Genomic DNA, 27393 nt, shown 5'->3' with positions numbered 1-27393 from the left:
GTCGCCCGTTAAACCCAGCTTGGTTCACAGTTATTTGAATTATATCATGAATGCGGCTGTCAACCATGCGCTCAAAAATTTTCATGGTATGGTATGGATATTGACAATGGCTTGTAATCGCATAAGTGAGATCGTTTCTTCCCTTTTCTCATAAAGTCGTCACTATTTAATTCGACATACAAGTGCATTCGTGAAGCTGTTTTATCGGTGGCTCGATTCGCACGGCAGCAATTAGCGGACGGTTGGCAAGTGCACGATGATCCGGCAGTTACCCGCAATATCTCGCGTTCCCGACCGCGTGGGGTAAAAATTCTTGCATGTCCGGAATCTAGGTCGCCTCGCCTTTCGAACGACACATCGCCCACTGAAATCCAACGATTTTGGATTTTTGCCCATTTTCACGACCCGAGGAACGTGGAAATTTTCAATTTTCCGCGATTTCCACCAGGCCCTCCAGCGGTGGATTATCCGCGATATCTCGCGTCCCCGACCTCGTAGAGTAAAACTTCTTGCATGTCCTGAATCTGAGTCGTTTCCCCTTTCGAACGAGACATCGCCCAAAGAAATCCAACGATTTTGAATTTTTGTCAATTATTACGACCCGGGGTACCTGGAGATTTTCAATTTTCCTCGATTTCCAGCTGGCCCTCCAGGGGTGGATTATCCGCGATATCTCGCGTTCCCGATCTGGTAGAGTAAAAATTCTTGCATGTCCTGAATCTGGGTCGCCTCCCCCTTCGAATGAGGCATCGCCAACAGAAATCCATTGATTTTGGATTTTTGAACATTTTCACGACCCGGGGTATGTGGACATTTTCAATTTTCTTCGATTTTCACTAGCCCTTCCAGCGGTGGATTATCCGCGATATCTCGCGTTCCCGACCTCGTAGGTTCAAAATTCTTGCACGTCCTGAATCTGGGTCGCCTCCCCTTTCGAACGAGACATCGCCCGCAGAAATCCAACGATTTTTTATTTTTGCTCATTTTCACGACCCGGGGTACATAGACATTTTCAATTTTCTTCGATTTTCACTAGCCCTTCGACAGAAATCCAACGATTTTGAATTTTTTTCCCATTTTTACGACTCGGGGTACGTGGAAGTTTTCAATTTTGCTCGATTTTCACGGGGCCCAACATCTAATCGATGCTTTCCACCGACGATGTTCAGAAGGACGACCAGTTCACCCTGGTCCTGACTAAGAATGTTATTCCATACCATGTGGTAGGTTCCTTCGAGGGGATGTACGTACATTATCTTCGTTGCCTAACATTCAATTAACGAATTGCTAGCAGATTTCGGGATTGCCTGCCTACCTTTATTAGCAAATCCTTTATTATTATAGTTTTAATATCATAAGTTTGCTCTCGAATTCGTTGTCCTAATCGCTAGTCTCGACTCACACGTAATGCGCGAACCTTCTACCCCCACTTCTAGGCCCCAAATTTAACCTTACTAGCCATAAATTTCCATCTTTTCTCCCTAAAAATGCGACCAAAGCCTCCGCACTTTTTATGCCAAACGACTTGATCTACTTTCTTGATCCTTTCCGATGCTGACATCAATAGAAAGCTTCGCCTGCAACTTGCATTAAGGAAAAAAATGTTGTATTCCGGAAACTACGCTTATTTGTCCCTGCGATCCTTGGCCAAAACATTGAAGTTGATAGAAAACGACCAAAATGATGGTTTCTTACGCTGGATATGAATTTGAGGACCTCGCGCCTACATCCAGGCCAAGGCTCAAAGGCCGAACAAAGTGGCGCAATCACCAAACGCGTTTGAACGGGATAAAGGCCGAAGAAGAAGGTTCTTGGTAAAATTATTGATAATTATGTTCATTCTGGTAGGTAATGAAGTTGCGTTAGCACAAGGAACCTTGAAGTCCTTATGGTCTCGTTTTTGCAAACCAGCCTTTTCCCACTGTCATAGCCTCGGCGGCTAACGTCTCTCTTCCTTTTTCTTTTCTCCTCTGCATCAGTGCGGCCCGCCCCGTATCTTCTGTAATACTTCTTTTAGCCGAGTACCTCATTGATCATTTATTGATCTCAATTTTGATGTCAAAAGTGCACTTGATGTTCTTCTTAACATCCTTTTGCGAAAACCAACCAATATGGTATGTCTCCCCTCCCTTTGTGTAATTTTAAACAAGGATAGTGAATGGTGTCACTTTCAGAGCCGGTGAAAAGAAGCCTTTATTATTCCCATGAACACTGATGAGGGTTACAATTTCACTGAGAATTGTTGTCCTTTTTTGGTCCTTTCTTCTTGTTTCAAATTTTTTTTAAGGCATCTACCAAAGACAGATTGTGCGCTCCATTTGATCATCTTCTAACTAAAAAGCAGCATCGCTTGGTAGGTAGTGGTCGATCCAATTTTACCAAGCTACTAGACGTCATCAACTTTGTGTCAAATGTCTAAATTCCCGGTAGGAAACAACAAGGATTTCTCTGAGGCTTTTGGCTCCGTAAATTACATTTTACTTCTGTCCAAACTGAGTCCACTCAGCATTCTTCTTTCATCAACTTTCCATCGTTCTAACCCATCCAGCCGCCATTCTTTTAATGTTTGCACATCCCTTTGCTTTCTGCCTTCCTCTGATGTACTACAAGGATTCATTCTGAGACCTGTATTAGTTTTATTATTCTTCAGAGGGCTTTCCCCTTTTCACACTAGTTTTCTTTTTACTTGCGATTCTTAATTCACTTAAATCCTCACTTCTGTCTTTTGGCGCAATCTCTTCATCTTATCTAAACCCTATTTAAGGCCATGGCTTAACCTTTGACGATAAACTTCGTTTCGGCTGGCCTTTTTTCATCATGCTTCTGGAATGTTGGGCTTTATATTTTGTTATTCTTCTAATTTTGACTCTGTTCAACCCTTCTTAATATTTAACAACTGCTCGAGTGTTACTATGTTATCGGGTCTCATTCATGCGTCATTTTCATGCTCTTGGAAAGATCCCAATTCACCAGGTCTCCCTTCTTTGAGAAGAACTTTGCCCGGTTCCGGTATCCGGTTTAAGCCTGCCTTTATAAGGAACTCCAGATATCCCGGTTTTGCGCCAAGGTCCACCAACTCGATATCCCTAAAAGCTATCCGGCGTCCTGACCTACGCCATCGTTCCATCTTAGACAGGGTCTGCCTCGTCTTCTTTTTCTACCATAGATATTGCCCTTATAGATTCTCCGGGCTGGATCATCTCATCCATACGGATTAAGTGACCCGCCCACCGCAACCTATTTACCCGATTTTTATTCACAACCTGCCAGTCGTGGTATCGCTCATAAATTTCATCGTTATGTAGGCTACGGAATCGTCCATCCTCATGTAGGGGGCCAAAATTCTTCGGAGGATTCTTCTCTCGAACGTGACCAGGAGTTCGCATTTTTTCTTCTTGGTAAGAACTCAGGTCGGTGTCCGGATAGTTGAGTGGATATTTTAAAGATGGTACTCAACAACGTGATGCCTCTATGCGTGATAATGCCTCGTTGCCCGTCCCACACCCTAAGCATAAGTTGATGAACCACTTGATGTAGTTGGTCGCCTCCATATTTAACCAATCCGGCTGTAATTCCATCGGCACCTGGCGACTAGTCGTTTTTAAGTCGATGAATTGCACCGACTTTTTCTTCCACGCATGGTGGTGCCAGCATTTGCCCATCGTCTTCAGTTGGACGGACCTCCAACTCGCCGATATTTTGGTTGCTGAGCAGTTCATCAAAATACTCATCCATGCATCGGTCCAATATGTCCATTCTCTCAGAAATCAGATTTCCCACTTTGTCACGGCAGGATGAGCATCGAGGTGTGTAAGGCTCCGCCCTGCTGACTTGTTGGTAACTATGGTAAATTTTCACGCCTGATGCGGTTACTTCCTGTACTTTTCGAGTTCACAGACTTGTTGGTTTTGCCGGGACTCCTATTTCCGTCTGTGAAGTCGCTTCTCTTCTCGACGGAGTTCTTGATAAGCCTCTGTGCATGCATCGTCGAATCAGCCGTTCCGACTTTTCTTGCAGCTGGGGACAAGTATGTTTGTGACCGCATGAATGTGGCGCTCTTCAGGGGGTTGTGAAGATCATTTAATCATACTTCATCTCCAAGACATCTGTTGGCTGCGGTTAGAAAGTATAGTTGGAATTATACGACCATGCTAAATCATACCTGATCTCCCTTGGTGACAGGTCCCGCGAAAGGCCAACCAAGAACATGCATCCAATATCGTTAAAACATAATCGGATTGAGTAATCAACCTCGGAAAAAAGTTAGGGCGACCTCAGCCGATGCGGCACTGCGGGTTCTGTTTTCTGTTCTCGAATGTGCTGAATTTGCGTCGTCCCCCCTTTCGAACGACATATCACCGACAAAAATCCAACGATTTTGAATTTTCGCCTATTTTTGCGGCCCGGGGTTCATGGGAATTTTCAATTTCCCTCCATTTCCACCAGGCCCTCTTGAGGCGCATTATCCGTGATATCTTGCGTTCCCGACCTCGTAGAGTAAAAATTCTTGCATGTCTTGAATTTGGGTCGTCTCCCCTTTCGAACGAGGCCCCACCCACAGAAATCCAACGATTTTGGATTTTTCCCCATTTTCACGACCCGGGGTACGTGGAAATTTTCAATTTTCTTCGATTTTCACTAGTCCTTCCAGCGGTGGATTATCTGCGATATCTCGCGTTCCCGACGTCGTAGGGTAAAAATTCTTCCATGTCCTGGATCTGGGTCGCCTCCCCTTTCGAACGAGGCATCGCCCACCGAAATCCAACGATTTTCAATTTTTATCCATTTTTACGACCCGGGGTACGTGGAAATTTTCAATTTTCTTCAATTTTCACTAGCCCTTCCAGCGGTGGATTATCTGCGATATCTCGCGTTCCCGACCTCGTAGGGTAAAAATTCTTGCATGTCCTGAATCTGGGTCGCCTCCCCTTTCGAACGAGGCATCGCCCACCGAAATCCAACGATTTTCAGTTTTTATCCATTTTTACGACCCGGGGTACGTGGAAATTTTCAATTTTCTTCGATTTTCACTAGCCCTTCCAGCAGTGGATTATCCGCGATTTCTCGCGTTCCCGACCTCGTAGACTAAAAATTCTTGCATGTCCTGAATCTTTTGCAGGACCATTGAAAGAAAACCCGGGCCGGTGGTGAAAATTACCCGGAGAGGGTGAACATTATACAGGGTGGGGCAGCATAACTTCCTTTTTTCAAAACTCAATAAAAACTATTGTATGCATCGGAAAATATTTATTTATTTTTTATAATGTAGGTACGTGTCTAAAGTTTTTATTTACATTGTTTTGAAGATCAAATCTGTTAGGTGACGTTCCCCATTCTCTATACATTGTGTAAACCGATTTCTGGCGTTTGTCATGACTCTTGTTAGCATAGCAGGTGTTATGTTGGCAATTTCTTCTTGGATGTTGGTCTTCAAATCTTGTAGGGTTCTTGGACGGTTTACATAAACACGGGATTTCAAAAAAACCCATAGAAAAAATCACAAAGGGACAGATCGGGAGAGCGTGCCGGTCATTCCAAATCGCCTCTAATTGAGATAAGGCGCTCTGGAAAGTGTTCCCTCAAAATAGCTATCGATGCTCTTGAAGTGTGTGCTGTTGCACCGTCTTGTTGGAACCAAGTGTCCCCCAAATCCAAATTTTCTAGCCGTGGGAAAAAAAAATTCTGTAGCATGTTTACATACCGGTCCGAATTCACTGTCACTGTAACCTCATTTTCCTCAAAAAACCAGGGACCAATAATTCCAGCTGAGGAAATTGCACACCACACTGTGACTTTGGGTGAATGCAAAGGCTTTTGATGCAATTCTCGAGGGTTGGTGTCAACCCAGTAGCGCATGTTCTGTTTGTTAACCGACCCACACAAATGAAAATGGGCTTCATTGCTAAAAAAACAATAGCACCCTCGGGAACGACATCAAGAAGAAGCTCACACGCGTTCATTCGAGAATTGAAGTCACGTTCTGAAAGTTCCTGCACTATCGCCATCTTATAGGGATGAAAATGAAGATCATCACGAAGAATTTTTCTCACAGAACGATCGGATAGTCCAAGGGCAGATACGTGTTTGCGCGCAGAACGCCGTGGCGATCGCAACATTGACGCTCTCACTACTTCAATGTTCTCAGGTGATCTAACGGGCCGAGGGACTCCAGTTCTTCCTTTTGTCGCACTTGCAGTTTGTCTGAATGTAGTGACCCATGTAACAATTGATTTGCGGTCTGGGACGGGAGCCAGTGGGGCTAAATTAAAGCGATTCCGAAATGCACGCTGTGCTGCAATAACCGAACATCCGCTTGAAAAGTAAACCTCAACGGCAAAGGCACGCTCCTCACTATTCCCACACATGATGGCGACTGAATCGTGTCGGGACAAAACTTTACAGTATCCCCTCTTGAACGAGACCACTAGCGCTCCGCTATGACATCAACTAACTGAGTGGCGGGCATTTTAAAAAAGGAAGTTATGCTGCCGCACCCTGCACGAATCTGAGGCGAAAGTTTTGTGGGCCCCATATTATTTCTGTTTTGATTGAATTTTTTACTCTTGGCCCCTGGGAGGATCCCACCATTTTCACCCCCTCGTCAAGCGTGAAATCTCACGAAATAATTTCACAAAGGAAATTCATTATCTGCTTATCGGGATCAATCATATTTCAACCTTCAACTCTTCCTTAATTGAGCGCTTTTATCTCTCATCTCAACCCTCCACATAGAGTGATTCTCATAATAATTACGATTAACAGAGGAACGACTTCACTGAATAATTCAAACCCAAAGAGAACAACCCCGTTCAGTTTCCAACTTCTATACACATAAACAAAAATCGCTTCTTTTCCTTCCACTTTTCTGATAGGAATCATTCCCAAGGTGAAGATTTATTCATTTCCGATAAAACAGGTAATTGACTCATTTAATACCATTTATGGGGCAGTTTTATCTCCATCGTTTGGTCAAAGGGTTTCCAACCCCCCACAAGAAATAACAATTGTTACTTCATTCTCCCGTTCGTCGACTTATTTATTGTTAGGAAATGTCTAGCCAATCATGGGATTAAGTCCGAATACTAATGCCCACAACGTCGAAAACATTTACCTTTTCTATCGGTTAGCTTCGATGGCTATAAATTTCACTCCCTTGGAAAATACGAAGTTGAAATGAACAGGATGATAGCGGACCTGACAATAGGATTGCGAAAAGATTTCGCTGCTCTGATATAATGTCCGTTGATTCGCTAAATCTTCACTACCGGGGAAATGTTTATTTCTCTTCCCTTCCCTGATTTCACTTTTCCGTCCTTCTGTTCACCTTTCCTTCCTTCCTTCCTTCCTTCCTGCTTGGTAGTCATGTCTTCCTTCCTGGTCTTTATTGACGCTGAACAAATAAATATCCTCGCTCCGGGATGGGCTTTACATTCGTAAACGTGCGGACAACCTGCTGGGTTGAACTTACCCGGGGGGTAAATGGTTTTATATTATCATTCACTTAACCCGGTAGATTTGATGTCACTCTGGGTGATGTCTGTTGTGTATCTGCTCACGCTGATGTTTGCCATTGGACCAATGTCTTTTGGGTGATGTGAAGTGTTGTTGGGTATTCGAAGTAGTTAGTGAAATAGTATTCAGGGAAATCCAATCATTATATTTTTAACTCTATGCATTTATGCAATTTTACTAAACTGTTCTCTCGCATAAAGTGTCAATCTTTAACCAAACATATCTTAGAACCATCGTTACCTTTACGAACCAGCAACCACCCATATCCTAATGGCAACCCTTCCGCCTACACCCTCCTGGAATTTCCAGATCCTTTCTTTGCAACTAACATATCTCGGAAAAGCGCTCGAATTCCGAATAACAATGAGATGCGAACGTCGAGAAGTAGCGAATTACTAAAATACGAGCGTCATTTTCCTGCTAAAATTCAGCGAAAAACAGAATATTAATGGAGTCAAAGGACTACAAGACGATATAATTTAATTAACTTGCCAAATGTTGTTGATCCCACTCAGTGGGATATTTTGAAGTACATTGAAAGTTGACTTTTATTGCTTTTCATTCGAAGGCGTATCCGCATAATGGTAACTGGGGACGACCCAAACGACCTGAATATCAGATTTCCGTGGATGAGAGGATACGCGACAGTCGTTCAGATAAATCCTGATAGGAAGATTTGGATCAAGCATTTATATGGGTTGAGGAAGTCATTTGTGGTGGATATAACATTACTGTATTGAAGTCAGTTGTGGCTGCCAATGCAATCCTTCAAAAAAGTTGAACAACTCAAATAATTAAAAATTAAATTGGTAGTTAGGATCATAGCCTACTCGTTGCGAGTGCTTCTATAGAGCTGGAAGAGCGGGGTTGAACATGAGTACCTGCTGAAACCCACGGTCCTCTTTGAATACGGATTGATTAGAGATAATTAGCAGATTGCCCCCAGTACCAGGACTGAGTTCAGACTGGGCATGGAAGGCGATTTCAATGCGTGGGCTCTTGAATGGAGCAGCCGGATAACTAATGTCAGGGGACGTGTTCTCCTCGAAGCATTCGCGGAGCTGGACGTGGTACTGGCGAATGTTGGGTCTTCGTACACTTTCCGGGGAAGGGGCCTGGGGTCTATAGTGGACCTGACATACGTGAGTGCCAGTTTAGCCAGTAGAATCGCTTGGTATGTCAGTGAGGACTATACTCACAGCGACCACCAGGCAATCTGAATAGAGATCAAGGGCGGATCGAGCTCGAAAAAGAGTTTTCGCATAATGCCGGGTGGTATGCTTGGCTGGACAGTGAAAGCTTTCGAGGGGGACACGTTTTCCGCAGTGCTCAAATCCGACATATCCCTGAATGGTACGGCTGGAGAGAAAGCCACCCAGATCACTCGATGGGTGGCGGAAGCATGCGATGCTACTATGCCCAGAAGGCGATTGCTCCCCAGTAGGCAACCCAACTGCTGGTGGAACAACGAAATCGCAAGTTTGCGAGCCGCATGTTTTCGGGCAAGGAGGCTTTGCCAGAGGCTCAGGGGAAAACCCGGTGGCGACGGTCGAGAGGAGGCACACAAGCAATTGCGTCGCCGCCTAAAGGAAGCCATTCGGAGGAGCAAAAAGAACTGCTTCAAACAGCTGTGCGACCATGCCGACATAAACCCTTGGGGCGAGGCTTACAGAGTGGTGATAAAAAGGCTGCGGAAATCACCCCAGGTGACCTGTCCGCGCCTCCTGAAACAGATTGTTACCACTCTGTTCCCTCACCACGAAAATAGGGGAAGGCAAATTTTTGTCCAGCTAAATTACGGCATAATACCGCCTGTAACTGTGGAGGAGCTGCGGGAAATATGTGGTAGGTTCGGTGACAACAAGGCCCCAGGTTTGGTTGGCATCCCCAACCGAGCTTTGAAACTGGCAGTGAAGACTAGGCCCGACCTTTTCGCGAACACCTTCGAGGCGTGCCTAAAAGAAGGAATATTCCCTGCCCAGTGGAAAAAGCAAAAGTTGGTGTTGCTTCCGAAGCCTGGCAAGCCACCTGGAAACCCAACGTCGTATCGTCCTATCTGCCTGTTGGATACAATGGGGAAGATGATGGAGAGAGTCGTCTACAACAGACTCCTGCCCATCGTCGAAGCCAGCAATGGTTTGTCGGAACGCCAGTTTGGTTTCCGACGCGCCCACTCTACGGTGGACGCAATTGGCATGGTGGTAAACCTGGCAAAAGGTGCACTGATTTCTGGCGGCTGCTGTGCCGTGGTGGCGTTGGATGTCAAAAACGCATTCAACTCGGCCAACTGGAATAGAATTAAACGGGCGTTGGTTGACATAGGTGTCTCCGGATACTTAGCGAATTTGGTGGAAAACTACCTCTCAGAGAGGACGCTCTGGAACGGGACGGATGAGGGCCCCAAAGAGTACATTGTCATAGCCGGGGTACCACAGGGATCGGTACTTGGTCCCCTGTTGTGGAATATCATGTATAATGGGGTGCTTGCTCTTCCCGTCCCAGAGGGGACTACGATTGTCGGCTTTGCTGATGACCTAGCTGTGGTTGTTGCTGCAAAACACCCAGAAGATGTGGAAGTTTACGCAACAGAAACAGTGAGAGCGGTAAATTCCTGGTTAGAAAAGGCCGGGCTGACCTTGGCGGACGCGAAAACGGAAGCGGTCTTAATAACGAAACGCAGGAAAAATAACACTGTAAAAGTGGAGGTCGGTGAACATACGGTCGTATCAAAGCCGGCTATCAAATACCTGGGGGTAATAATTGACACCAAATTGAGTTTTAGGGAGCACCTAGAGTATGCATGCCAAAAGGCAGCCAGTGCCACCACGGCACTTGCAAAAATGTTGCCAAATATTGGTGGGCCGAAACATTGCCGGAGGTTGGTGCCAGCCGGAGTGGTGCGCTCCATCCTGCTCTACTCGTCGCCTGTGTGGGCAGAGGCGCTTGCAAACTCTCAGAGACGGAAGCAGGTGAACTCGGTTTACCGGCGGATGGCTTTGAGGGTTTGCAGTGCTTATAGAACCACATCAGATGAGGCAGAATTGGTAGTGGCAGGTATGATCCCGGTTGACATTCTGGCCAAAGAAATGAGTGTCCTGTACAATGCAAGACATATGGAGGGGCATGCACAGCGTAGAAATGCGACAAGGTCAGAGTCGCTTGATCTCTGGCAACGCAGATGGGACGAGTCTGCGAAAGGTCGGTGGACGCACAGGCTCATTCCCAACATTAGGGTGTGGCTTGAGCGAAAACATGGGGAGACCAACTACCACATTACCCAGTTCCTCACGGGACACGGGTGGTTGCTACAGGCAGTATTTGCACCGCTTTGGGTTGGATGATTTTCCGAACTGTCCCAGATGCGATGGCATACCGGAGGATCCAGAGCATGTGATGTTTCACTGCCCACAATTTGCGATGGAGAGAAGGAGCTTAAACCAGGTGCTGGGCAGGAGCGGGACCCCGGAGAGCTTGGTTACTGAAATGCTGGAGTCCGAGGAGAAGTGGCTTGCGGTTGGCTCCGCAATCATCGAAATGCAGGAGGAGTTGCTGAAGGAACAAAGAAGGAAGAAAGCTGGAAATAGGTGAAGGATGAGTGCCTAAGAGCAAACCTACCCCGCGAAGTAATACCTCAATGGTGGTCCCGCGGAGCTGGGGCTGGAGAGACCGGGGGTGGTTTTTAGTGGGTGTGAATCCCACACGCGCCCGCTGTAGTTCCGCCGTTCGGGCGGCGGAGCTGCGTCGGACGTGTCTTTCTAAGATTTTCCACCTCCGTGTACGCACAAAAAAAAAAGACTGGGCATCCATATCCGTAGGCACAAGGTCTATCTAAAACTCCGCTATATTTAAGGAGTATGTCCCCTGATTTAAAATGCGTAATTTCACATGCGATGCGGCCATAACCACAACTACCATGGAACTTTCGCAAAGGTTCCAACAGCAAATAGCTGGGGCGAGAGCACATCCTCCATTGAGGTACTATGGTACCAGATAACTTTGGGTGACGGAGGGGACAGGAGGAAGGGAGTTGCTAGATCAAGAAACCCCTTGCCATTAGGTCGCTCTACCAGTCGAGCTTAATCTTCTTAACAACGAGAAGAACACGACCCCATCCATCTGTGCTCTTCAGCATCTCTCTGACATCGTTGTCTGGAAAGAGATCCCCGAAATCTGCATAAAGCTGCTGAAAGAAACCCATTCACCCCATATAACCTATTCACAAAAGAAAAAAGGTGTGTTACGCGTTGCCCGCAACTCCATTGCAGAGCACACAACCGGGATATTGTACATTCCCGTGTTGTGCAGGTAAAACTGGAAACCTCCTTGCCCACTTAGAAATTGGGAAAGGAAATGAAAGTCCTGGGAGTTTAACGTGAGTGCCTGCCGTGTAGGCATAATCCCACGGTCCTTTTCGGACACGGATTGATTTTGGGACCACAATCAGAGCCCCGCCATGACTAGCACAGCGGTACTGGTTTATACTGAGTGCAAGCTCAGCATTCATACCAGTGGATGCGAGGCCTCTGCCGCAACTAAGGGGTATGGCACCCGAGTTGTACAGCGCAACTCCACGCTTGAGCTCCGAGGAGCTCTGCCCGCGATGTAGGCATAACCAGAATCACCATGAAACACCCACTATGGGGCCAACCGCAAACAACCGGGCCGAGAACACATCCTCCAGGAATTTTCCTGGAGCATATGCTCTCAGAGGGCCATCCCGGTTCCCATGGTACCAGATAAACTCCGGTGAGGCTTCGTGACAGAGCCACTTCAGATGAGTCCCTTGCAGACTCGGGTTTAATCGCCCTCCTCGAATACGTGGGGACGGCACTCCCCAACGGGTTAACTGGAGTCAGCCCGAAGCGGAGAACCGCAACGGAACTTTTCACCAGCTAACTACCGCTCCGCGTACTGAGAAAGGAGATAGTCAATCTCATCATGCTTTCGGTTTAGCAAGGGATCCAAATTCGCGATGAACCGCGCAGCCCATCGGCCTCTTGGCTAATTTGGCCAAGAGATTTATCACTTGATAAGTGTTCGTTGACGTTCTTCACCGGCAAAAACCGCTCTTCTGGCTGTAGATGGCTTTACTCCCTTTGGCAACAGGGAGGGTGTTCGAGAAACGCTTCAAATACAATGTTTGAAAAACGCGTTCTTAGAAAATACTGGGACCGGACTTCTTTCGAGAATCAATCAAACTCACGGTTGGGTGAGAACGAGATGATATCAAAACAAAACACACAGATTAATTTTGATTAGTTTTATTGCCTGCACAACGCAGGATGAGAAAAGAGAAGAAGAAAACGAAAACGAGAACGAGAAAACGGTCAACAGCGAATTGCGTGTGAAAGATGATCTGATAAAACGTCAAGCGGAGATCTTGATAGAGAACCGCTGTAAATTTACACAAACAGTCAGCGCTGACGCATAGATGAGATGAGATGAGAAGCGGGAGATTTGAACAGAGGGCAACAGGGATCACCATCACGACCGGTTCTGACATAGTGAAATAAGCAGACACCATTCGCAAGGCTCGCCGTCTCTGCAGAACAGACTGTGTTACTTTCATAAGAATGCTGGAGGGTAATATATGCCATTAGTTGGCTCAAGATCCAGACTCAAGCTACAGCCCTGTCCGCTGTTGCTTTCATTTGTTCCTTAAATCGCAGGGTCCGGATTCTCTTTCTGATGGGGATGACTACTTCGGTTTTTTCAGCGCAAGGTTAAAACCATCATACAAACGCTGCCAAATCACCTGCCCGCGTTTAACAGTCCATCCAGCGAAAAATGCCGCACTATCGTCTGCATAAACGACCAGGTACAACTATTCTGATATGTCGTGTCTTAACAGAGTATCATAGGAAGAGTTCCAGAAGCTCGGCCCTAGGATGCATCCCTATGCTACTCCCGACGTGCTTCACATCCTCCTCTGGCCCTCTAGCGTCTTATTGAACGATCTCTCAGATTATCCCTTGATATCGGCAAAAGATAGCTCGGGACGTGTAATGAGTTTTCTAGTGTGCCTGGCATATCTATCTATCTTACAGAATTGAAGGTAAGGCATCAAGGGTTATGACTAGCACTATCCATCGAGATCGGCGGCTGTGTGCTTTGGCGCGATGAAGCGCATCCACGAACTCCATCACTTTCCCGGCCGTGTCATACACAGCGGACGATATGAGGACGACAGCTCAGGGTCTTCTTTTCCTTTACTGATTAGCGCAAGCCTCGCCACCGTCCAGCGACAGGGAAAAGTGTCCATCCTCAGGCAAGCGTTGAACGCAATGAGCAATAAGTCTGGCCGTTGGCGGAACACCAGTCCGTCGTGAGAACTGCCTCTTCGAGCTCTTTTATGGTGAAAAGGGAGCAGTCCTTGACGATGACTAGCTTCTGCCAGCCGCGAGCTTTGCAGTTTCTTATCGCGATGTGGAATTTCCCTTTTTCTGATTTCTACTCTGCTTTGTGGTCCATGTCTCCTCGTGGGCGTGTAAACGTTGTGCCTAACGGCAGGGCTTATGACACTCTTTCCGCAGGTCGGCAATTTCTGCCGTCCACCAGTACATAGAAGGCTTGCCATGGCTGGAGTCTCTCCGGGCCTAAAAGCCTCACTGGTTGTCGTTATCAGGTTTATCATTAAATTTACGACAGTGTCAACTGCAACGCTACCACCCCCCAAAGTGCCCTCCAGAGCAACTCTACCTGTCCCAAAAGCTTCGACGAATCTCCCGAAGTTGACTCTCGCGACGTTTCATTGGCAAGAGGAGCTTCGGGTTGGTAAAGTCAACCATTTCTAAAGCGATGTACATTTGAACGGCAATCATGCTTTACTTTACCAGAAATTTAAGTTTGGATGGGAGAGTTTGTATTATACATATATGATAGCCCTTCTCTTGTCGTCCTACCATCTTTGACAGATAAATATTCTGAACAATTTATATTGGGAGGAAAACCATAGAGAAAAAATTCATGCTAAAATTATGTGAACCCCTATTATCTCTTCGGCTTTAGTTATATCGCTGTGTGTCACTATTCCCGGTCCCTGGGAAAATTCTGGGCTCGGAGGGAATCACCTTCTTTCATCAGAATTGATTTGAAACCGTGATTCACATTTCAGTTTGGGTAAGAGAATAAAGTAAGTCCCAAAATTAATCAGGGAACATCCAAAACGTAAAGTTTTCATCACTGAATGAATTATAGTAGCAACGAGGTTCTTCACGGAAGTGGGTGGGGCATAGTACGTCAATTATACCTCCCACAGAATTTTTTCCCCATCCTCCAGGATTTCCCAAAAAAGCGACGAAGGACCAGTGGACTCCACCGCTCAGCAACAGGTAGTTCTAGGGCGCCCCACTCGCCGGCCATCCTGCACGGCATAGCCAGTAATTGAGCAAAAATGCTATCAAAATGTAAGGATTGTTCGACGGCTTCGATATTCTGCCCAGAAATGCAAATAGGGTGGGTTCGATGGTCATTCAACCTGAGAAGATTGGTTTTATAGTTGTTTATCTTCAGTCCGGTTCAGTTACCGCCTTTTCCAAAAAAGAACCATTTGGCCAAGGCTGGTGACTCAGTGGCAGAGCAAACCGATGCAATAAACCTAGTCACGGTGCTGAAGGAAAAATAACTTCGTCAACTGAATCCCCCCACGTCTTCCAGTTAAGGTAACCTTATGGATGCCATCGATAACAAGAGGAAAAATAATGGGGTGACACTGGCGAACTTTCCTTTCAACTTCAAATTCCACTGAGATTTTACCTGAATGCAGCACATCTCATTTTCAGTTTCTCTGGAATGCCCCTTCTGCGCAGAGCGTTACAACCAGACCCCCTGTTGATACTGTCAAAGACTTCATCGAAATCGATGAAAAGCCGGTGAAGCAATAAAGTAATTGACGCAACTACTCCACAATGTTAATGTGGTCGGTAAAGAAGAATACAGAGCGGAATCCACCCTGATCTCTGTCAATCATGTTCCTTGATATGTTTGAAGATCATTTAGGGCATCGTTTTCAGCATCTTCTCCAGTTGTCCTATTCAATACTTGGGGGAGAAAGCTACCGTAGGCTCCTGCCAGACGATTATGTGAGACTCCTACTCCCTAAAACCACCTTCTTCTCCTTCCACTCTTCCCGCGGGGCTCCCGTATGGTATTACGTCCCGGGACTGGATCAGAATTTATCTTGCACTCGTGTTCGCTCTTGTGCTCCTCGCTCATGCCTTCTTCCGGCTGACTTCCTCCTGTCTAAGCTTCCTGTGGAGGACTTCGATCCTTTTCTTGACTGCAGTCAATACCTCCATCGATTTCAACGTGTTTTCCGGAGTAAAGTACTCCCCAATTTTAACTTCTAATGCGGCTCTTTTAACTGCGAACCTCGGATATTGAAATAATACGCGTTCTGCGACATCCCGACACATTGGACAATATGGCGATTCGTCATGCTCAAATCGATAGAGGTATGCTCGATAACCTCCGTGCCTGCTCAATACTTGCGTTAGGTCGTCGTGGGGTCGTCTGATCCATCGCTGAATACCCCATATGATTCCTTAAGTCTATCAGACGTTGGCTTTTTCTCGCCAGAATGCCAATTGGGATCATCCCTGCAATCATCCAGACCGCTTCGTCGGATATTGTTCGATAGGCTCAACGTGTTCGGAGTGCAGTTAAGCGATATGCAGCTCGCATTTTTCACCTATTTACTTCCTTTTCCAGTGCATCTGCCTTTACTGGGGCTGCAAATAGTAGGATCGAGCTAACAACCCTTGAAACAAGGAGGTGACGACACTGCCTTAGGCCACCTATATTCGGTAACATTCTCGCCAGCAGCGTTTCGGTGTTATATGCCCTAGTTGCTGCACTCTCCCAAGAAATTTGAAATTTAGGCTCTGGTCGATCATTACGCGTAAATACTTCAGAACAGGCTGGGAATCTATTACCCGTAACTGACCTATTTATACCCCAGCCGATCTTACCGATTTGATAGTCCTGCAAGCCTGAGTTGGCCGCAAACCCTCCAAGCAAGGCTCTGAATCACAGTCATCTTCGCTGGCGGGAAAATGCGTCTGAAACAACAGCACAGTTTTCACCAGAAGATTCAGTGAAAGAGCCTTCCAACTTCTTAAGAAAGGATGGGCTCCTATGTTCCTTGGACAGAATCTTACTGAACTTCGAGGATTAGCCGCCTCTTGGCGGCCTCGATGGCCGACTTGTGCTTCTTCAGGTACTGCCTGTTTGCCTGCCAATATTTATGCCTGTAACAGATATTGAAGATTTCTCTGGTCATCTTCCTGAGGCTGGAGAGATTTTCATTCCAGTTTGACCACGACTCGGTCGCTGGAACTCAGATCCGGACACGGAAAAGCGTCCTGATCAGCTGTGCTGTGGAATAAACTAAAATATTTGCTTTGCACCCCTTGGATGGTTCGGTCGTATTAGCGTGATGTCGATGTCGATATGCACTTCGAGTGCTTCAGATTTATCTGCGTTACCCTCAGCATGATCTGTTTCCCTGTCAGCCCTCGTCGGACCGTCGATCTTCATCTCCTCCAATAACTCGTTGGCGGCGTCGATTGAATACAGGTCCTCGGCCGGTTTTCCAGAGTGGAACACTTTTACCTATGGATTCCTGACTCAGAACCACAATTTATAGTCAACCTTTTCCAGTGCCTTCAGGCACTCTCCGTTTATACAGAGCAGAAAAGTTTGGCTGTTTGTTTGGGGTTCCTTGATAACAACCCAGTCGTGCATGAGAATCCTGGGGTTTTGTAGGCGCAGAGATTGGACGAGCTTGTCGTTATCCATGCGGATCTTCTGCAACCAGATGCGGGCGAATGGTCTCATGGGAATCTCGTCATAGAGATGACTTTGAGCTTTACGCCCTCCCAGGCGTCGCTGATCTTAGCGATGCACGAACCGAGAAAGCCCCTAGAGAATAGCAATAACGTGGAACCCACGGACCACCTGAGAAGAATCAAAGCAGGGATGGAGCCCGTGTGTGTGCCTTTGACGTCCAAGAGATGATCAATGACCATTTCCGACAGCTTGGCCACAACACTGGTCCACATCTCCGGCGTTAGCTTCATGCTAGCGGAATTACCATCCACCAGTGCCACACATAAGTGGCTCCTGGCCACGTCACTGAAGGGTTTCGTAGTTTTTAGTTCGTCGGCTGGTTATTGCTGTGTACTTTTCTCCGGAGGTTGCTTAGCGTCCGAGCCCTTGCCCACTCTGCTCTGCGTATGTTCTTGTTCGACCTAGTCTTAAGATCGATTGCCGTGGGCTTCGCCTTCTGCTCATCTGCCAGGCGTTTGCTGTTATATTTCTCAACAATCGCCTGGTATTTAGGGGGGTCTTTTTCATCCCGCTCGTCGACAGTACCGGCCTCCTTATTCTTAGCAATCTTGCTGAGAATATGCATAGTCTTTTAGTACCGGCTCTTGAGCAGGACACCAGTGATCGACGTTCTTGTCGGTTTCTGCTTTTGAGGGATCCCCAACGTCGAGGGTTTCGGGTTAGGAGTTCTTTGTTTGGTACTCGCTATACCCAGCTTGACGGCAATGGATTTCAGGCTGGAAACCACTAGTCCAGGTCTCTGGCACCGAGCGTGCTGCTCTAGACGGCAGCCAGTAGACAGGCTGGATGCCAGCAGCTCGTCCTCCGATGATGCACTTAGCATCATCACCTCGTCTTTTTTCGTCGATTTGTTTGTTCTTTTAATAACTGGATCCATGTTTTGGTACCACCATTAGTCCGGGAAGAATATGCACCCTGACTAGACCGGCCACCAAGGTAAGAATCTTATTTGAAACTGAAAGTGCCCAAGGTATTCAGAGTTCGCATACTAAAGACCAACCTTCCCATTGGCCACACAGTCTTTGGCGTATGCTGTTCCACCTATTGGCACCTTCTCCAGTGCTGGGAGGACGATCCCTGGGCTTGTGCTTCGGCTCACCCCTCCACCAGATCAACTTGCCCCTAACACATGACCAGCAGACAAGCAGATCGTCGTCAGCTGGATAAGCCCTCCTCGCATCCCAGCCTTACACACTCTTGGCTTGTCCGAAGACGGTTTCCAGTGGCTACCGCGAGAAGGTCGTGTGAGAAATTGCCGAATTATGCAACTTTAACTTGAAGCATAATCAGACCAGGTCGCCGCACAAAGCAAGTACTCTTCAGAGTTCCACCATCCCACTTCCCTTAAGCCCAGAATGTCCAATCATTGGGATTTTCATCTAAGTTGGAAAAAGCGATTATTCTGGGGGCACTCGAGAGTGTGCACATTCCAGAAACTAATTTGGCGATAGCCAAAGAGGTTAGTCCCTATCTGAGGCGTTGTTGACGTTTCGGTAGGATGGAAATTTCGGAAGTTGCAGACTGCAGGCCCAGAAGTTTCTATTTTTTTGGTTTTTTATAGTAGAGGGGGAATACTTTGAGTATATTCTTAATCCCAACTCGTTTATATGTCCACCATATTTGAACATCATTATCATGACTTAGTATTTCGGCCTTACCATTATCCTTAATTTGTATCTTTCTGCTGAAACCAACTACCATAATGAATGATCTGAGTGGTCGGAGTTGATTATTATTATTATTCTGTTAAGGGAAAGTCGCACCGCGTCCTTGAAGAACTATTGTGCCCCTTTTACTGGTTATAGTGTACCTGTTGATCATAGTATCTCAAGCAGGCCTGTAACCGTTAGGAACTTTAGTATGTTCCCCACTTCCAGAAGTTTCAGCTTTGCGTCTGGTATTAAGTGTTCTCCCAGATGTATCGACCTACTTTGCACAAGTGCCGGACACTGTCCCAGGACGTGCATAGAGGTTTCGTCCTCCTCCTCACAGAACCTGCAGGCAGTGTCCGTAGATATCCCTAGCTCCCCTAGGTGATAGTTCAGCCGACAATGACCAGTGAGAATTCCCACTATGATTCGGAGGTTCTTTTTGGTGAGGTTTAAGCAATCCTTTGTACGCATGGGTTCGTATCCCCCAATAAGCACCCTGGACTGCTCCTTCCCTGGTAGGCCCGCCCAATATAGTTCCCTCAACCGTTTCTCTTCGTTTCTTAGATTCATAGCCATGAAACCGTTTCCGATTCCACAGAAGAGTTCTGGCCCGTGTAAAGGCATCCCTCCTCCCTTCTTGGCTAGTTCATCCGCTACCTCATTGCCTTCCAACCCAGCATGGCCTGGAACCCAAAGTATCCAGACCTTGTTGGACGAGCCGAGTGTATTCAGTCTCTCAAGGCATTCCCATACCAGTTTAGAGTTCACCTGGTTGGACCTAAGTGCCTTGATCGTTGCTTAGCTATCGGTGAGAATAGCTATGTTCTGCCCCCTGTAGTTCCTTAGCAGATTAAAGGAGGCATACTTGTCTATGGCGTATATTTCCGCCTGGAATATGCTAGTGTGTGCTAGTGCCCATTGGCTCAAAGTACATTTTCCTTGGACCAATGACACCGGCACCCGCTCCCTCTGCTTTGAGGGATCCGTCAGTGTACCAAGTAATCAGTTGCTGGTTTAAGCTGTATGTCGCAGCCACGCTCTCCCAGTTTGCCTTGTTACTCCAACGTGTTTCAAACTTCTTATAGAAGTGAAACCTCGTTGTCATGTTGTCCCTCGGTATCAGTAATTCGGGATACCACCTAGAAAGGATATCAATCTTCCTTCGATTTAGGCAGCTCCCCGCCTCACTCATACTACCGGCCATCCTGAATATTGCAGATGGAGAGGGGTTAATCCCAGAAGGACCTACAGGGATGCCGTTGGACATGTCCTCATTGCCCCACTGATACACACGCAAGCCAGCCTTTGGAGCTTATGTAATTCCCTGGCTTGTGTGCTGAGTTGGGTTCTTTCTGCCCAGATTACCGCTCCATAGGTAATCATTGGCCTTACTATTGCAGTATATATCCAAAGTAGTATCTTCGGGGTGCAACCCCATCTTTTTCCTGCTATGGATCTGCAAGTCATCAGAGCCCTCGTGGCTTTCCGACAAGTGTTTCCGACATGTGTCTTTCAGAGTAATTTTTGATCTAGCGTGATTCCCAAATATTTGACTTCTGTTTCTCGTTTCACCTGCATATCATGTAATGTTATGACTTTCAGGTGATCCAGCTTACGCCTCCTAGTGAATGGTACTATGGTGGTTTTGGTTGGGTTGATCCGCAGTCCCACCTTCCTGCACCAGGCACTAGTAACCCTTAATCCAGTTTGGATTCTATCACATAGGGTATCTTCATATTTGCCCCTACAGATTAAAACAATGTCGTCCGCGTAGCCCTGGACTTGTATTCCAGTATTAGTTAACACGTCCAGGAATTCATCCACTACCATACTCCACATCAGCGGCGATAGTACTCCACCCTGTGGAGTTGGCAAATCTCCCATCAGGCGCGTCCCTTCGTGCGGATAAGGGAATGCTCGGCGAATGTGTCATGGCCATGCACATGCACGCATCCGGATGGGATGGTGTATGGGCATGTTTATGCGCAGGCCGGGTAGGTGGGATTTAAACGCCCACCCGTGGATAAAAATTGGCTATGGGAAGGATACCCAGAAATAAAACCAAACATGGAGGAGCAGAAGAAGAATGAAGTTACGGTGCAGGGCTTCGGAAACCCAGTGCCGGCGGTTTTTGGGAGTGAGCAAGCGGGCTCCCGGCCGTCGATATCCAACGACCGCAGTGCCTCAGTAGTGGGAACCTTGGCTACTGTGGCATCTAATGTTACAAGCGTACGGGAGGAACTTGAACTGGCTCCAGTGATGGATCCGTTCAGAAGGAGCTCGATTTTTCGCAGATCCCCTCCCACACGGGCACATGCCTCCACGATCGCTACCCCCAGTGGGAAGCGTATAGCGGGAGTCTCGATGAGGAAGAATCACTGACGCCGATTCACCCGAGCGATGTTTTGGGCAGTGATCAGTCTGGAGCTGCCTTTACTGCCCTCGGTAAAAAGATCATGGAGCTGTGTGAGTTTATAAAGGAGCGCAGGAACATTCACCAAAATATAAGGGCCATGATAAGAGGCATCCGTTTGACGTACGGCAAGGCCCAGGATGAACGAGTAGGGAAGTCGCCGTTTGGAAAAGTGAACCAGGCAACTCAAGTAACACCGGTTCAAAACACAAAAGGGGAGAAACCGGGGAAGAGGTTGCGCGAGAAGCTGAATGACTCAACAGGCCAGCAAACCCCGAAAAGAAAAAAGGACTCACCTCCCAAAAAGGCGGAGTTCATGAAAGGTTCTTCTGAAGCTACCAGTGGAAATACTGCAGTGGCTACCTCGAGAAAAGAGATCGAACCTTCAAAGGCGGATGCGGAAGCTTGGAGGAAGGTAGAACCGCGGAAAAGAAATTATCGGAGGAAGATTAGACCGGAGGTGATTTTCATTTCCAAAGGGGGCGAAGGGTCATACGCCGACATTCTCAGGAAAGTGAAGGCAGACCCCGAACTCACCAATTTGGGAGACAACGTCAGCCGTATTAGACGGTCGCAGAAGGGAGATCTTACGTTGGAACTTAAGAAATCCAAGGATGTAACCGCGGACAAATTCTTAAGCCTAATCAGGAAGACTTTAGGGCAGGAAGCCGACATAAGAGCTAGCAGGCCGGAGATCACTATAATCTGCAAAGATGTAGATGAAATCACGTCGAAGGAGGAGGTTCGCGAAGCGTTGGAGAAACAGTTCGATCTTGCCGGACTACAAGAGTCAGCGGTGAAAACGCTAAGGAAAGCCTATGGGGGAACACAAACCGGCATCATCAGCCTACCAGTGGAGAACGCACTCAAACTGTTAGCAGCAGGGAGAGTGAGAATAGGCTGGGTTATGTGTCGCCTTAGGGAACAGGTGGCGTTAAAACGGTGCTTTAGATGCCTTGGATTTGGTCACATTGCGAAGTCATGCACTAACCCAAATGACAGGTCAAAGCAATGCAGAAGATGCGGAGTGGAAGGCCACATCAGCAAGGACTGCGGAGCTGACCCAAATTGTCTACTGTGCAAAGGAAAGGAGGGTGTGGACCATCGGCACATTGCGGGCAGCAGCAGGTGCCCGGAATACAGGAGAGCCCTTAGCACAAATCGCAGATGAGGTTGATACAAATCAACCTCAACCACTGCGAGGTGGCGCAGGATCTACTCGCGCAAACCATCCGCGAGAAAAACATCGATGTGGCCATACTAAGTGAACCATACCGAAACCGCGGTGGTAGCGTTTGGGTTAAAGACCAAACGGGCCAAGCAGCGCTGTGGACTTGTGGAGAACAAGCCTTCCAGGAAATAATGGAGCACCCGGAGGAGGGCTTCATCAGAGCGAAGGTGAAGGGCATCCACATCTACAGCTGCTATGCTCCACCCAGCGCTACACTCGTCGAGTATGAGCGGATGCTTGCTGCTCTTGTTTTGAATGCAAGAGGACGTTGGCCGATCATAATAGGAGGCGATTTCAATGTATGGGCTCTTGAATGGGGCAGCCGGATAACTAATGTCAGGGGACGTGTTCTCCTCGAAGCATTCGCGGAGCTGGACGTGGTACTGGCGAATGTTGGATCTTCGTACACTTTCCGGGGTAGGGGCCTGAGGTCTATAGTGGACCTGACATACGTGAGTGCCACTTTAGCCAGTAGAATCGCTTGGCATGTCAGTGAGGACTATACTCACAGCGACCACCAGGCAATCTGCATAGAGATCAAGGGCGGATCGAGCTCGAAAAAGAGTTTTCGCAAAATGTCGGGTGGTATGCTTGGCTGGACAGTGAAAGCTTTCGAGGGGGACACGTTTTCCGCGGTGCTCAAATCCGACATATCCCTGAATGGTACGGCTGGAGAGAAAGCCACACAGATCACTCGATGGGTGACGGAAGCATGCGATGCTACTATGCCCAGAAGACGATTGCTCCCCAGTAGGCAACCCAACTACTGGTGGAACAACGAAATCGCAAGTTTGCGAGCCGCATGTTTTCGGGCAAGGAGGTTTTGCCAGAGGCTCAGGGTTTCCCCTGCACCAGGGTTCCCCGGTGGCGACGGTCGAGAGGAGGCACACAAGCAATTGCGTGGCCGCCTAAAGGAAGCCATTCGGAGGAGCAAAAAGAACTGCTTCAAACAGCTGTGCGACCATGCCGACATAAACCCTTGGGGCGAGGCTTACAGAGTGGTGATGAAAAGGCTGCGGAAATCACCCCAGGCGACCTGTCCGCGCCTCCTGAAACAGATTGTTACCACTCTGTTCCCTCACCACGAAAATAGGGGAAGGCAAATTTTTGTCCAGCTAAATGACGGCATAATAGCGCCTGTAACTGTGGAGGAGCTGCGGGAAATATGTGGTAGGTTCGGTGACAACAAGGCCCCAGGTTTGGATGGCATTCCCAACCGAACTTTGAAACTGGCAGTGAAGACTAGGCCCGACCTTTTCGCCAACACCTTTGAGGCGTGCCTAAAAGAAGGAATATTCCCTGCCCAGTGGAAAAAGCAAAAGTTGGTGTTGCTTCCAAAGCCTGGCAAGCAACCTGGAAACCCAGCGTCGTATCGTCCTATCTGCCTGTTGGATACAATGGGGAAGATGATGGAGAGAGTCATCTACAACAGACTCCTGCCCATCGTCGAAGCCAGCAATGGTTTGTCGGAACGCCAGTTTGGTTTCCGACGCGCCCACTCTACGGTGGACGCAATTGGCATGGTGGTAAACCTGGCAAAAGATGCACTGATTTCTGGCGGCTGCTGTGCTGTAGTGGCGTTGGATGTCAAAAACGCATTCAACTCGGCCAACTGGAATAGAATTAAACGGGCGTTGGCTGACATAGGTGTCCCCGGATACTTAGCGAATTTGGTGGAAAACTACCTCTCAGAGAGGACTCTCTGGTACGGGACGGATGAGGGCCCCAAAGAGTACATTGTCACAGCCGGGTTACCACAGAGATCGGTACTTGGTCCCCTGTTGTGGAATATCATGTATAATGGGGAGCTTGCTCTTCCCGTCCCAGAGGGGACTACGATTGTTGGCTTTGCTGATGACCTAGCTGTGGTTGTTGCAGCAAAACACCCAGAAGATGTGGAGGTTTACGCAACAGAAACAGTGAGAACGGTAAAGTCCTGGCTAGAAAAGGCCGGGCTGACCTTGGCGGACGCGAAAACGGAAGTGGTCTTAATAACGAAACGCAGGAAAAATAACACTGTAAAAGTGGAGGTCGGTGGACATACGGTCGTATCAAAGCCGGCTATCAAATACCTGGGGGTAATAATTGACACCAAATTGAGTTTTAGGGAGCACCTAGAGTATGCATGCCAAAAGGCAGCCAGTGCCACCACGGCACTTGCAAAAATGTTGCCAAATATTGGCGGGCCGAAACATTGCCGGAGGTTGGTGCTAGCCGGAGTGGTGCACTCCATCCTACTCTACTCGTCGCCTGTGTGGGTAGAGGCGCTTGCAAACTCTCAGAGACGGAAGCAGGTGAACTCGGTTTACCGGCGGATGGCTTTGAGGGTTTACAGTGCTTTTAGAACCACATGAGTTGAGGCAGTATTGGTGGTGGCAGGCATGATCCCGGTTGACATTCTGGCCAAAGAAATGAGTGTCCTGTACAATGCAAGACATATGGAGGGGCATGCACAGCGTAGAAATACGGCAAGGTCAGAGTCGCTTGATCTCTGGCAACGCAGATGGGACGAGTCTGCGAAAGGTCGGTGGACGCACAGGCTCATTCCCAACATTAGGGTGTGGCTTGAGCGAAAACATGGAGAGACCAACTACCACATTACCCAGTTCCTCACGGGACACGGTGGTTGCTACAGGCAGTATCTGCACCGCTTTGGGTTGGATGATTTTCCGAACTGTCCCAGATGCGATGGTATACCGGAGGATCCAGAGCATGTGATGTTTCACTGCCCACGATTTGCGATGGAGAGAAGGAGCTTAAACCAAGTGCTGGGCAGAAGCGGGACCCCGGAGAGCTTGGTTACTGAGATGCTGGAGTCCCAGGAGAAGTGGCTTGCGGTTGGCTCGGTAATCATCCAAATGCAGGAGGAGTTGCAGAAGGAACAAAGAAGGAGGAAAGCTGCAAATAGGAGAAGGATGAGTGCCTAAGAGCAAACCTACCCCGCGAAGTAATACCTCAATGGTGGTCCCGCGGGGCTGGGGCTGGAGAGACCGGGGGTGGTTTTTAGTGGGTGTGAATCCCACACGCGCCGTTCGGGCGGCGGAGCTGCGGCGGACGTGTTTTTCTAAGATTTTCCACCTCCGTGTACGCACAAAAAAAGTACTCCACCCTGTGGACAGCCTCGAGTGGTGTTCATGATAATAGAATTTGTACCTGTTTGTACCTCTATTTGTCTGCTTTCTAGCATTTTGCCCATCCAGAGTGCCAGGGTGTTTCCCACTCCTTTGCGGCTCAGGGCATCCTGTATCTCTGTGTGCGATGTTTTGTCGAATGCTCCTTCGATATCCAAAAACGCGCACAGTGCAATTTCTTTTGTTTCCATGGCGTCCCGTAGTACCTCTGTCAGCTGATACAGAGCAGTTTCAGTTGACCGTCCTGCCCGGTAAGCGTGTTGACAGTGATGTAGGGGATTACGCTTTAGAACGTTAGTTCTAATATAGTTGTCTATGACCTTCTCCATCGTTTTGAGTACGAACGATGTTAGGCAGATTGGTCTGAAAGATTTAAGGTGAAAAGGATCCTTTTTATCCGCTTTCGGAATAAAGACCACTTTTGCCCGTCTCCATGCCCTTGGTATGTAACCCAGTGCTATGCGTCCCCTTACCACCCTCAGAAGAGACTCTAAGATAATTCCTAGGCCTCACTGGATAAGTGCTGGGAAAATGCCATCTACTCCGGGAGATTTCATTGATTGAAAAGTTCTCACTGCCCATCTTAGCCTAGCTTCTGAGCATACCTCTTTTGCTAGTTTCCAGCTCTCTTTCCTTCCCCGTTTATTCGTTGTTGGGGTGTCAGGCAAATTGTTGTCTCCTGCCGCCGAGGGGTAGGACCCCGGGAAATGAGTTCAGAGAAGCAGTTGTACCCTGTCCTCCTCATTCTCGGTGAATGTCCCATCTTCCTTTTTCAAGCAGGCAGAGGATATTCCCCTGTCTTTGGCTACAGCCGGAGTTGATACAAGTTTCCTAGCATTTAGTTCCCATTATGGTCCTATGAAGGTCAACCTGTTTACGTGAAATTTCCTTTTCATTCTATCCAAAAATGCTATAAATCAAACTAGAATATATGCAACCTTCCCCCGACTCAAATATAATCCTCTTTTTCCAAGAACATCTTGACGTCAACAACTTTACTACGACCTTCTCTCTAAACTTCCTCATCTACTCATCCATCTTTCCACTAAACGTCACCCAAGATTCCTTATTCATTGTTTACTCAATCATAACCACAACAAGAAATAACGTAAAATATACAACAAGCAAGGAGCATCCCTTTTAATAAAGTCAAGCCGTTCAATGGCTCAATAATAAACGATGAAAATATGATAATTAGCTCCTGTATAATATCCGAATAATAATCTCCATGCGCCAAGTATCCTGTGAAGTGTTAAATGACACAGTGATAGACACAGGGAGCACAAGTTAATTCCTCGCAGAAGGAAGTGGAGGAGTGGAAGCGTGGAAGAGGTTTGTCCTTTAACTTTCTGAACCGTGTGCTCCGCTCCTGGGGGTCAAAGTCATGTGGGCTGGGGTCTGGTTGGCACGTTTATCCAGTGCCGCAGGTTAATGTAATTGATTTGCTTTTTATTCAACAGATCGTAGATTTGATTTGATCTCACAGTAGGACATGTGTTTTAATGTTTCTCCCCCGAAAGGATACAGGAGTGTGCGCTGCCTTATTTTCACTTAAGGGGTGGGCGGTGTACGAGCAATAAATAAAATTTAGAGAGTGTCCAGGCT

The 27393-nt window shown here is 47.5% G+C and overlaps 1 protein-coding gene across 1 annotated transcript in view; it reads left to right on the top strand.

Annotated features, from left to right (window-relative positions):
• The window catches only part of LOC119646642 (transcriptional regulator ERG homolog), an 80891-nt gene that overhangs the window by 6548 nt on the left and 46950 nt on the right, over positions 1–27393 (top strand). The gene's annotated exons all lie outside the window — the stretch shown is intronic.

Source organism: Hermetia illucens, chromosome 1, assembly GCF_905115235.1.
Source record: "Hermetia illucens chromosome 1, iHerIll2.2.curated.20191125, whole genome shotgun sequence".
Classification (NCBI taxonomy): domain Eukaryota; kingdom Metazoa; phylum Arthropoda; class Insecta; order Diptera; family Stratiomyidae; genus Hermetia; species Hermetia illucens.
Note: the sequence above shows the minus strand (reverse complement) of the source record. Positions and strands in the feature narration are given on the sequence as shown.